The sequence below is a fragment of the Papaver somniferum genome, unplaced genomic scaffold (assembly GCF_003573695.1).
Source record: "Papaver somniferum cultivar HN1 unplaced genomic scaffold, ASM357369v1 unplaced-scaffold_10, whole genome shotgun sequence".
NCBI lineage: Eukaryota > Viridiplantae > Streptophyta > Magnoliopsida > Ranunculales > Papaveraceae > Papaver > Papaver somniferum.
Genome location: NW_020618825.1, coordinates 10,765,014 through 10,777,652, shown reverse-complemented (window position 1 = coordinate 10,777,652; position 12,639 = coordinate 10,765,014). Strand labels below are relative to the sequence as shown.

Sequence of the window (12,639 nt, the reverse complement as noted above, 5' to 3'; positions counted from 1 at the left end):
TGTTGGTACTAATAGCTGAGGGAATGGGGCTCTAGGCCTAAAATCAGACCTTTCAGGAACCGAATTCACATCATCAAAAACTTTATCAGTCTCTTCAGCTACTGGTCCTGAGAGGTGATATCCTGAGGGGTGAACTACAATATATTCACTATCGGGCATGGTTACCTTATTGTCCTCAACTCTACCACTTCTAAGGGTTCTAACAGCATTCAATTGATTCGATGGTTTTGCACCTAATTCATGAACTCCTCTAGGGTTGGGTTGTGTTTGACTAGGAAACTTACCTTTTTCTCTCAAAGAATCACTTATCAGACCAACCTGGGTTTTTAACTCGGAAATAGCCTGACTATTTTCTTGTCTTATCCTGTTACTAGCTTGTAGACTCTGTCTTACGGATAACTGGAATTTTGCAGTTTGTTGAGTTAACAAGGCGAGAGATTCCTCTAAACTTAGGATTTTCTTATCTGACTGATTCTGAAATTGAGCTAGTCCTGAAGGATTCTTAGTATAGCCAAAACCTGGGGGAGCATTAGAATTACTAAACTGACCTTGACTTTGGCCCTTAGACCACGAAAGGTTCGGATGGTTTCTCCAACCAGGATTATAGGTTTCTGAATATGGGTCAATCTTTTGACGGTTATCAAATCTAGTGTTATTATAAAGAGCATTGGCATGCTCTTCAATATTCTGGCCTTCCCAAAAAGGCTCCACTCTACCACTAGTTTGGCCCACTTCTAGGGCTTCTAACCTTTTTGCTATAGCAGCAATTTTGGCATCTGATTCATAGCCTCCTTCTACCCTATTAAAGTTTACTCTACTTAAAAGAATTGTTTTCTGGGGTGCCCTACTATTTTCCCATTGCTGGGTTTTTTCGGCGATTTCATTAAAAAATTTCATCGCCGCATCAACAGTTTGGTTTTCAAATCCACCAGTGCATAGAGACTCAACCGTGGTCGTTGTGGAATAATCTAAACCCTCATAAAGGATCTGAACTAGCCTAACCTTTTCTAAACCATGATGAGGACACTGAGATAATAAATCATTGAACCTTTCCAAATACCTATATAAAGATTCTCCCTCTTGTTGTGAAAATGTGCATATTTGCGTCCTAATAGACGATGTTTTGTGCCTAGGGAAAAACTTATTGAAAAAGGCAGATGTAAATTGTTCATATGTCTCAATTGACTCGGAGTCCAAACTATACAGCCACGACTTGGCCTTATCTTTCAGGGAAAATGGGAATAACCTAAGTTTCAAAGCATCGTCATCTAAGCCTCTAATTCTTAGAGTACTACAAATTTCCTCAAAATCCCTAACATGGTAATAAGGGTTTTCATTTTCTTTCCCTAAAAAGATTGGGAGCATCTGTAAGGTCCCAGGTTTCAGTTCGTAGGGTGCCTCCGTTTCAGCTAACTTAATACACGAAGAACGGGTAGTCCTAGTTGGATTCAACAAAGCTTTCAAAGTTGCAATTTCTGGCGCTATCGGAGCAACAGGGATTCTCTCCTCAGTCAAAGGACGTTCAAAAACAGACTCTTCAAAAGTCGGACTTTCTAGATTAAGGTAATCGAGACGCTTCGAACTACTAAGTTTTTCTTTAAAAAATCTACCTAGTACGTCTCTTTTACGTTCAGGCATACAATAGAATTTTCTAAATTGGAAGGGTAAGCAAACACAGATCAAGGCCGAATCAACCAAATCAAACCTATTGATTTCTAGCAAACAAAAATCATGATGGCTCCACTTAGATTGTTTCTAGACCAGCTTCTAAGCAAACGCAAGTTGAATAGAGGCGAGGGAAGCTCGGTGGAGCTTTGATACCCAATGCCTCACCGGTATTACAAGGCGGCACAGTCAGGCATTCAACTTACAGAAACCGTCAAGAACTTCGAAGTATGCTTAAAAGAGTAACCAATATTTTTCGAATGACTTTCCTGTTAAGCTCGTTACCCTATCGGTCTCGTTCTAGTCAAAATTTTAGGCTTAGGTTCGCGTAGGTTACGTGTTCCTAAAGCGGGCAAGAAGAGAACGGTGATGAAATCCGAACCCTTATCTTGTATGGCCAGGCCTTGCCCTTTACTAGAAAAATAAATGTCCGTATTCAGTCCTCAACATATATGCGTACGAAGGAGTCCAGTAACTCGCTGACAGGGGATTCACGAGTGTTTAGAATCTTACCTCCCGTTCCAGACGGGGGATGAATCGGTTGTAGTCGACTCGGGCCACTGACTCCGATGTCTAGTGTACGAACCCAAGGTGCAGAGACAATATGGTAATTGTCCTCCTTCTCTGCAAAATGTTTATATATAAAGTACCCTTCCGTAGGTTAATAAAAAAAATAATGTCCCAAAGTCCAAAAGTCCAAAAGTCCAAAAAAATAAAGAAAAATTACAAAAATAATAAACCCTAATACAGTTTTGTTTTGTTTTTTTTTTTAAAATAAAATAAACAAACCCTAAACTAAAATTGTCTAAAATAAAATTGTCTTATTTTCTGTTCTTTTTGCTTTAATCTTTAGCTCCAAGTCTTTATGAAATCACCAAACTCCTTGACTCAATTTTCTTTATGATCCAGAACCTGTAGAAACAAGATAAATACCCAAAAACATAAAAAAGGAAAAAAATAATAAAATACAATAAAATAAAATAAAATAAATCTAAAACCCTAAAAACAAGTCCGCGTCGGCGGCGCCAAAAATTGATGTGATTTGTAGATAGTGGTAAAAGTGGTTCGATTCTCAGACTTGTGAAGGATATTAATTAGACTTAAATTCTAATATTAAAATAGAAAACTCACTAAAAATTATAGCAAACTCAATCAAAGATGATATCAATACTAAAAGAAACACTGAGGCTAAGATTCCACTATTTTCCAAGTTCAAAGTGATTAAACCAATACTTATATTTATGCAATTTTCTCGTTTAATTTGATTCTAAAATATTGCAACAAGTAGATTTTCAAAAGTAATAATTGTAAATACCAAGTATGAAGCATCAAAAGTCTTAAAAGTAAGCATACTCCATCAAAATAGATCACAATCACTCAAATAAAAATCATATTCAATAATAGTTCAAGGCAAATAATAATCATATAATTATTGCAAATAAAAAGATAAAATAGAATATACCACTTTTTGTTGGAAAAATAGCTTCCTCTATCGCCTCAGCAATGGGGTTTAGCTCCTCATATTAATCATGATCTCAAAATATGTGTTTGTTGCTCAAAAGATGATTAAAAGAGTGAAAAGGAATAACACAGACTGTTTGCAACAGTGTATTGGTGTTGCAAAATAGCTGTTACAATGGAACTGTTACAGAAAAACTGTTGTTGTGTCGCTGATTTTAAGACCCTAGAATACGAATGCCTTGCACAGCTTAATGTTCTTCAGCTATTAAACAACGACACTGTTCTGCGACTGTTTCCCGTGCGTCAATGTTCTTCGCCTTCTTCCTCTTCAGCAGCAGCAGCAGAAACAGAGTTTCGTAAAGCTCTGATTTCTTCTTCTCTGGCTCTCCTTAGGTTCCCAAACTCTCGACACCTCTTCTATATGACCCAAAACATCTATTTATATCAAAAGTACCGATTAAATCTCTCCCAAATCTTCCAAAATCTCTTTCCTTATCTTCACGGCCAAGTTGCGGCAATTTCTTGTTTTAGATTTTCTACGCGTTTCTGAGCTTTCCTTTTTATTCTAAAGTCTTCCATAGATAGATACAAATCTTTGGGAAAGTTTACAACACTTTAATCTCTCTAAAATTTCTTAAAACAGGTCACACACGTGACTTTCCATATTTTCTGTTGTGAGAAAAATCCGTCGATTGAGCCCAGTCTAATCGAATTAAACACCCATATAAGATTCCTAGACCCATAAGGAGTCTATCTTATGAAAATCAGAGGTTTAATCGACCTCAAACTCCTCCAAATCACGATTGCCAAAACTGTTCTTCACTGCACCTATTTTCCCGCCAAAACCTGGTTTTTGAAATGTTGAAGATGGTTGCCCCTTATCCAGGGTAGGGGTGCGATTAGCAACTGCCTGGAAATGGGATGCCCCTTAGTAACTAGGTTACCCCTTATACAAAGTGAGAGTCCGAATAACAAATATCCTCCGGGTGCTTTCCGACAACTTTTCGAGCCAATTTTTTCCAAAAATACCTACAAATAAATAAAACACCATAATAAGTAAAAAAATGAGCCCTAAAAATATATAGAATCGAGACAAATCGGACACAAAAATGTGTCTATCATATGTTAAACAAAAGGGTGACATTCCGGTAGCATCTATCCTCGTGGTCCTATATGACCATAGCACATTTGGAACTTGCTCGCACCATCCTTTATGGTACCCTTCCAGCTTATTTTTCAACGTGGTTGCTAACGTCTTGTTTTTCGCCTCCGCTTTCCCATTACTCTGTGGATATAGCGGAGTCGACTTTCCAGATTGGATTTTGAAAGTGTTAAATAACATCTTCACATTTTCTCCTTCAAATTGCTTCCCATTATCGGAGACGATTTGTACAGGGATCCCAAATATGCATCTCATGTGCTCGAGAATGAAATCGTATATATGTCCATCTCGAGTATGTTGTACTGCTTTAGCTTCTGCCCATTTCGTAAAATATTCCGTTGCTACTATTAAATATCTTCGTTGCTTAGTTCCAGTCACGAATGGTCCAACTATATCTATGCTCCACATGGCGAATTGCCAAACACTTAATATGGAATTTAGGCTCGTGGATGGCGCATGTATCTGTTTCCCAAATCGTTGACATGATTCGCATCTTATAGCAATATTCTTCGCATCATTGTGCATGTTCGGCCAGAAGTATCATTGTGTTTTATTCTTATAAGCTATAGATCTAGTACCGCTATGATTACCCGAATCTCCATAGTGTATTGCCTTCATAATTTCATCCCCTCCTTCTGCGACAAACATCTTAGCAATGGGCCCAGGTATGACCTTCGGTATAGGATTCCTTCTCGCAATTCATAATTTGTGGCTCTACTATTAATCTTGTGCGCTTCAAACCTATCTCGAGGTAAGTCTCCTCTCTCCAAGTATCTATAAACGGGTGTTCTCCAATATTCTTCGTCATCTTATTCAATTCCTTCTTCCCCTTCCTCTACGAGCATTGCTGCTGCATTTTCAATTTTTTTGCTTACCGATGGCTGCATTAATTGTTCAATACGAATGTGATTTATTGAAGAATAGATAATCATGGAGGCTATAAAATCCATAGCATCAGCGTGTCTGTTATTCCCTCTGCATACGTGCCTCCAGATTATATTCGGTATCCACGAAGAATACTCTTTTACGAGTTGTAGATATTTATGCATTATGGGGTCACTTTCATTGTACCTTCCATAGATTTTCCTGACTACTAATTGAGAGTCACTTGTTATTCTTACTTCGTCCAACTTCATTTCCTTTGATATCCTTAAAGCTTCCACCACTTCCTCATATTCTGTTACGTTGTTGGTTGCTTTATATTCCAATCGAAAGCAGTAGACTACCCTGGCCCCTCCGGGAGACGTGAACACAATTCTCATTCCTCCACCTGAGCTATTAGAAGATCCATCTACGAATATCTCCCACCTTCTCGGATGATTTTCTTTGAGTAGGTCTTCAGTATCTGGGCGTTCTTCATCCATATCCATTATCTCTTCTACTCCCTTCATCTTCTTCAGAAGAAAATTCAGCCAAAAACTCCGCAATTATGTGTGATTTCGTTGAAGTTTGTACTTCGTATTTTAACCCAAATTGATCAATTCGGGTATTCCATTTTTCAATCCTTACTACTCTCTTCGTCTTCTTCAGAGCGGATTCTATTGGTATTCTAGTTAGCACCTTGATTTTGTGAGTTTGAAAATAAGTTCTTAACTTTTATGCTGCATATACCAATGCTAATATTAATTTCTCGATCATCGGATAATTTCTTTCTGCAAAATTTAGAGTTTTACTGACGTAGAAGATTGGTTTTTCCACTCCCTCATCTGACCGAAGTAAAACCGCACTGAGGGAATTTGATGTATCCACGAGGCATATCAACAATTCTTCTCCAGGTTCTGGTTTTTGCAAGATAGACGGATTGATTAGATGTTCCTTTATATTCTGTAATGCTTGCTCGCATTCTTGCGTCCATGTGAACTTCACTCCCTTCTTCAAGATGTCAAAAAAGTGTTTGCATTTATCGGAGGATCTCGAAATGAATCTCCCCAAGGATTCTAGTTGCACGTTCAGTTTCTGCACATCTTTTATAGTGGCTGGGGATGGCATGTCTAGTATGGCCCGAACCTTTGTCGGATCTACTTCAATTCCTTTATTTGACACTATATGTCCCAAGAACTTCGCTGACTCGACTCCAAAGATACACTTCGCAGGATTTATCTTCATTTTGTAAGCCCTCATTTGTTCAAATATCTCCTTCAAATCCTCCACATGATCCCCCGATTCTTTAGGTTTTACTAACATATCGTCAACGTAGACCTCTAACTTTGTATGTACCCATTTTGCGAATATCTTTTCCACCATTTTCTGGTACGTAGCGCCTGCGTTCTTTAATCCAAATGGCATCCTGGTGTAGCTATACAATCCTCTTGGAGCGAAGAAAGCAGTATGGTCTTGGTCCTCTTCTGCGAGGGGTATCTGATTGTAACATGATTATCCATCCATTAAAAAGAGTCGATGGTATCCGGATGTTGTTTCCACCATCTGCGGTATATTCGTCAAGGGGAAGCTATCTTTCGGACAGGCTGTTTTTAGATCACTGAAGGCGATGCATATTCTTATTCCTTTGTTCTTCTTCGGTACTATTACCATATTCGCGATCCACTCTGGATACTTCGCTGGTCGTATGATTCCCGAGTCCATCATCTTCTGGAGTTCTTTTCCTATTTGCTCGTGATAGGTGGTCGCTATGTTGCGTATTCTCTGCCTTATGGGTTTTATTGCTGGATTCTGATCTCACTTATGTCATGCTACCATTGGATCGATCCCTGGCATCTCATTCATACTCCATGAAAAAACATTGTGGTATTCTTTTAATAAATTTATCATCTTTTCTTCCTCGTCCACCTCCATCCTCGTCCCAATCTTTACAAATTTTGGTTCTTCGCTTGTTCCCAAATTTACTTCCTTCATGGGTTCTACTGCTGCGAAGTTCATAATTGGTTCACCAAGTGGGGTTGGTTCTTTTAATTGTCGCATGCGGTCGCTTTCCTTTTCAGGAATTTCACTTGGTATAGCCCATCCTTCTTTCGCCTTGGTCGTGTATACCATCAATTTTTTCTCCTTCTTTGCCTCTAGCTCTTTTTTCTTCCGTTCCTTCTTCTTTCTCAATTTTCCTTCGTAATTGTGGATATCTTTCTCGTTGCAATCCCTCGCCTCTTTTGAATCTCCTTTTATTTCACCGATTCCGCTCGGCATTGGGAATCGAACTGCTTGGTGAAAAGTTGACGCTATACCTTTTATCCCGTGTATCAATGGTCAACCTATGAGGTCATTATAAGGTGAGTCCACGTCCACCACACAGACAGTAACTTCCGTTTCCAATTCTCCTGCGAAGATTTTCACGACTAATTCACCTTTTGGTTTTGATGCCACCCCATTGAACCCGTATATGTTGTATGTTGTGGGAACAAGGTCGGAGTCTTCGTACCCCATAGTCTTGAATGCGAGATAAAAGAGTATATAGACTGAGCTTCCCATATTTACTAAGATTTTATTTATCGCCCAAATCTTCTTTCCTTTGACAGGGTCGTCCTCCCGTCCTGTGTGCTTACCAAAAGTTAAGGTTATAACCAACAGATCTGTAAATGAAAATCCTATTTCAGGTGCATCTAGAGCTAATAATGTGATTGCTCTCTTTTACCATTCCTCTAAGGGTTCCTTCTTGGTGATACTGAATATCTCGTTTCCGTCGAAGTCCCTATTATGCACCGTCTTAAGCATGTTATCATGAAAATATTGGACGTTCTTAGATGAGTGTATTATAGAATTACAACTTAACATCTGTGCTTCTCTATCTATTTCAATCTGGTACATTTGTGCTTGATTCTGATTGTTTTCGCGAGATGGTAGTGGTGGTGCCTGATTCTCTAGGAAGTGTGCGAGCTTTCCTTGGTCTATCAAGCGAAGTATGATTCTTCGGACCTTTCTGCAGTCATTCGTGTGATGTCCATGAAAGCGATGATAGTTGCAGAACTTGTGACTCCCGTTTCCTAAGGGTGGATCCCTTCCTAGGTTTGGTGGTAGAGAGATTTCTTCCGTCAGCACAATTGCCTCCCGTATCTCCTTCATTGTTGCGTCGAGCCTCGGAAGCTTTTTAGCCTTAAATATTGGTGAGTTCATTTTTCGTTCCCTAAATCCATAGCTGCTTCTTTGTTGGTATCCGTTGTTATTATCTCGTGTCTCATTGTTTCTTCGCCTTGATACTTCGCACCTTGTATTCCGGCCAGAACACTCATGATCTCCATTTGATATCGTCACTAATCTTCCAGGAACCAGGATATCAATCGTCTTTAGTATATTTACTCCTCCTCCTCCTCTTCGTGAGTTGCCTATCTGCTCCCTCATACTTCGTAGCTCATTTAGGACTTCTTGATTCAGGTTATCTCCTTTCTCTTCGTGAATGTTTCTTCTTTCTTCGTCACGCCTTCTTTCATCCTCACGTCTCTTTTCTCTTCGTATCTTCGTTTTAAATTTTCGCACCTCATTTCTACTAGCGCTCTCATCATATTCCTCTATTCGCTACTTTATCTTCGCCACATCCTACTTCGCTTTGTTCCTTTCTTACTCCCCCTGTCTTCGTCATCGTTATCTTCATGTGTATTGTCCCTTTGAAGCAAGCTTCTCTTCCCCGATGAAACCGTTCTTTCTCCCAATTTCGTGTCTCCTCCTCGCGAATCGTTAATTTTTCTTTCTTCATTAAGTTGACAGTTTTTGCATTGTCAGCGTGGCGTTTTGTCTTTCTAACGTAGTGTGCTGTTCCACTAGATCTCGTTCTCTTTCTCGACGAAGTATCTCTCTCAGCTGTTCCAACGTCATGTTTTCTTCATCGTCATCCTCTTTCCCCTCCTCATGAGTCGTTTCTTCTCTTGCGACAGTTCTGGTGTCTGAAGTATGGACAACTCATTTTCTAGGGTTATTTTCGTCAGTATTGTCGTCCTGCTGTTGATTCACGCCATGTCCTCCTCCTGCAACTGACGTTTCTCCTCTCTTTTCCTCCAAACGTTTACTCCTTCTTGCCACTGTTACTTGATTTGCCCGATCTGGTACTCTTGCCATTAACCGATCTTGACTCGATATTTCAAATCAGCTCCCGCTTGCGGATTCGTTAATAATCTTGGACCAATGAAGAGGAGTTAACTTTAGTTAAAACTTCAAGACAAACTTCCTCTCTAGAATGAATCTTCCAAAGTAGCACTCAAAGATCACCCTACTCCGCATATTTCAACTATGAACAAATCGTTTGGGATTCATGAAATCATACTCTCATAAAGAACTACTCGTTGAAAACTTTGAGCAATAACTCAAGGATAACTTCAACTTTTCCTTCAAGATCTTAGATGAGAACGAATTCTCAATCTAAGTTCCCTGTTTCTGGACGCCAAAATGTAACTATCGGAAATCTAGTAGTACATCCAAATCACAAATATATCAATTCTAAGACATAATGCCAAGAATGAAATAGAAAGATTTCTTTATTTATTAGATCCCGATGAATGTGATGAGATTACAAGTATAGAAACTCACAAGAAACCTAACTTACTTTCTCTCCACATGACCTCTCCAGATCTATATAAAATTCAACCCTCTTTACAATGAACCAAGGTCTCTATTTGTAGGCAAAACTAAATGGTGGAGTGCAGCTCATTTTACTTCGCCGTAACTCACACAATTCACGTGAATTTGCTTTATACTTCTTCCAAGCCATTTTTGATAAAGTTATTCCCTTCTTTTCGCCGATAACTTCGGTAGCTTGTCGGGACAGCTGTCTCATTTCTTGCTCAGCAATTTATGTATTTCGCCAGTTATCTTCTCGTCCAAGTAATCTTATTTCGCAAATCTGATATTCTCGTCCAGATTTGTACTTCGCAGATCTGATATTTGTAAAAGTAACTCTGACAACTAATTTGACTTATCACTGACATCCTTCTCGGGGTTAGTGAGAGATCTTCTGTTTTAGGATTTACTTCGCATATTTCGCCCAACCTTGTTTAACCACGTGGTGAGTAGGATTTATGTATCTACACGAACATTGATTTCTGCACCACATTATGCAGTAATCGCAAGACCCAAGACTTGAAGGAGGTACACACATCTTGCCACATTGTTGCTGATGCCACCTCCGCAAATAAACACACAACCTGAGAACGATCGAAAAAGAAAACTTGCTACAAAACTTATACAGTTTTTTTTTGGAAGAAACAAATTTACCTGTACAGATTAATATGGAGATTATCATCAGCAGAAAGAGATTAGAACCAGCAAGAACTCCATGAGATGTTCTTCTAGTTATTCCCATCTTCACCAAAAAAAGATGAACTCCTAGCTTACTACTTTTTTCTCTTTGAAGAAAATTTGTAGCATGTTGAGCTATTTTTATAGAGTAGCTGAAAGTCTCAGCAATTCTTTCGTAATAGTAGTAGAATGATGATTTCGTGATGAAAAACTTGAAAATTGGCACAACAGATCCAAAGAAGCCGTAGAGAAACTAGAAAGTCAATCCAATTGCCAATTAAATGTACTAGCACTAATCCATGCACATTAATTACCCATGTGAAAATGAACTGGGCATTTTAAGAAATTTAGCCATGCAGTCATGTAGATATCAGCATGTAGTGTGGTTATAGTTTAATCCAACAAAATGCTCAAATTTGAGTTCTGCTCCATCTAAAATGGAAATTCAGTGGCGGAGGAGCCAGGGTTAATTCCGAGCAAGCCCAAACAATCTAAAGGTTCGAAAGGAAGAAAACCATAAGACTAAGCTTGGTGATGTTTAGAAATCAATCCGCAAGTGGGGACAAATTATTGTATTCTACTTGATCAGTGCTCTTATTTGTCTCCGCTCCTACGGGGGTTATAGGCATCCTTTCTACAAATCTACTAGCGCGTTTGGATACAAATATGCTTCTGATTTGTGTTCCTCCAGAAATAGAAGTCAGAAGCAGAAATCAAAAACAAAACTATTTTGCTTCACAAAAAAATGACTTTTCTACTTCTAGGAATCATTCTGAAAAATTATTGTCAAACTGACTTCCAACTAACTTCTGAGCGTGCATCCAAACACCTTATACATTTCATAAACTTCTCATCCAAATGTTATCGGATATTATTGCCTGATTTTGGAAGCTTCATAAATGAAGTAATTGTTGTTGTGACGTAAAGTAAAGAAGTTCAAATAATTGAACTTGTGCAGCCTTGTTAATTAGTTTCCTGCTTTGATTAAACAAGTCATTACGTGGAGAAAAAATGTCCCAATCCCAAATCACATGAAAGAAAAATAATGATGGTACTTGAATCTGCAAAAGGATGCTAAACGCACCGTCTTTTCTTATCAGAGAAAAATAACTACTCTTTGTCGACTTCTACAGCACATCTCACGTAACATGACTTTAAGAAGAAATTAAGAAAATAAAAACAAAAACAAAAAGAAAATAGCTAGAAATGGAAATGGTGTATATGGTCTCATATTCCGTGATTGATACATACTATTGGCAACATTTGCTGTTACTAAGAAGAAAATAAAAAAACCTGGGAAAAAATCATGTCTGGAGGTACATTTTCAGAAGTTGGTAGTAATACAACGGGTCATTTTGATTTTGGGTCACAAAAAAATGACCAAAATTACATTTAGGTCACCAAAAGTTCCAAATTAGAGTTTAGGTCACACAATTTTGACTGACCACGGTCAACCACAGTCATATAACCCAAATTCTAATTTGAAAATTTTGGTGATCTGAATGCAACTTTGCAATCTTTTGCTGCGATCCAAAATCAAAGTAACCCTAATGTAATGCATATAACTGTTCAAGTCCTAGTAGTAGTATTTTACACATTCTGTAACATGTAACATGAGCACTCAACCAACTACGGGTGTGAATTCATTAGCTCGTTAGATAGCGTAAAACACATGCTCTCGTAATTTATGTCCATCCCCTTACTTTAAGAAAACTTACTCCTATATAATGCTTTCACAACATACATATTTGATAACCCATCAAAAAAAAACATATTTAATAACCGGATGTAAAAATTATTTTTAGATTTCTAGAAGTAAACAAGTCTGAATTTAGTTTGAATATATAACTTTAAAATGACTTATAAAAGCAAAAACGTTAATTTTTTATGAAACAAGTTCTTATTTATTCTGTCTTGTAAGATTGATATCTGCTTCGAGTATCCAAACACTTTTTAAGAAAACTACGTACAATATTTTTTTAGTCATTGTGAAATTTTATTTCCAACCTAACTAGTAGATTTTCGATTTAATCAAAAGGTTATTCCCTTTGTCCCATTATTAGGTGACCTAGTTCAAGTTTGCACAATTTTTAAGGCAAGTAAGGGAAAAGAGTATATTTAAGCTTTTTTTACAATTATATCCTTATGGATAATAACTAGTGAAATTTTGAAATGAT

At 38.0% G+C, this 12,639-nt stretch overlaps 1 pseudogene; it reads left to right on the top strand.

The window, feature by feature from the left end:
* The first annotated feature begins 1,009 nt into the window (after positions 1 to 1,009).
* LOC113327464 lies at positions 1,010 to 1,109 on the top strand (annotated as a pseudogene).
* The last annotated feature ends 11,530 nt before the right edge of the window (positions 1,110 to 12,639 follow it).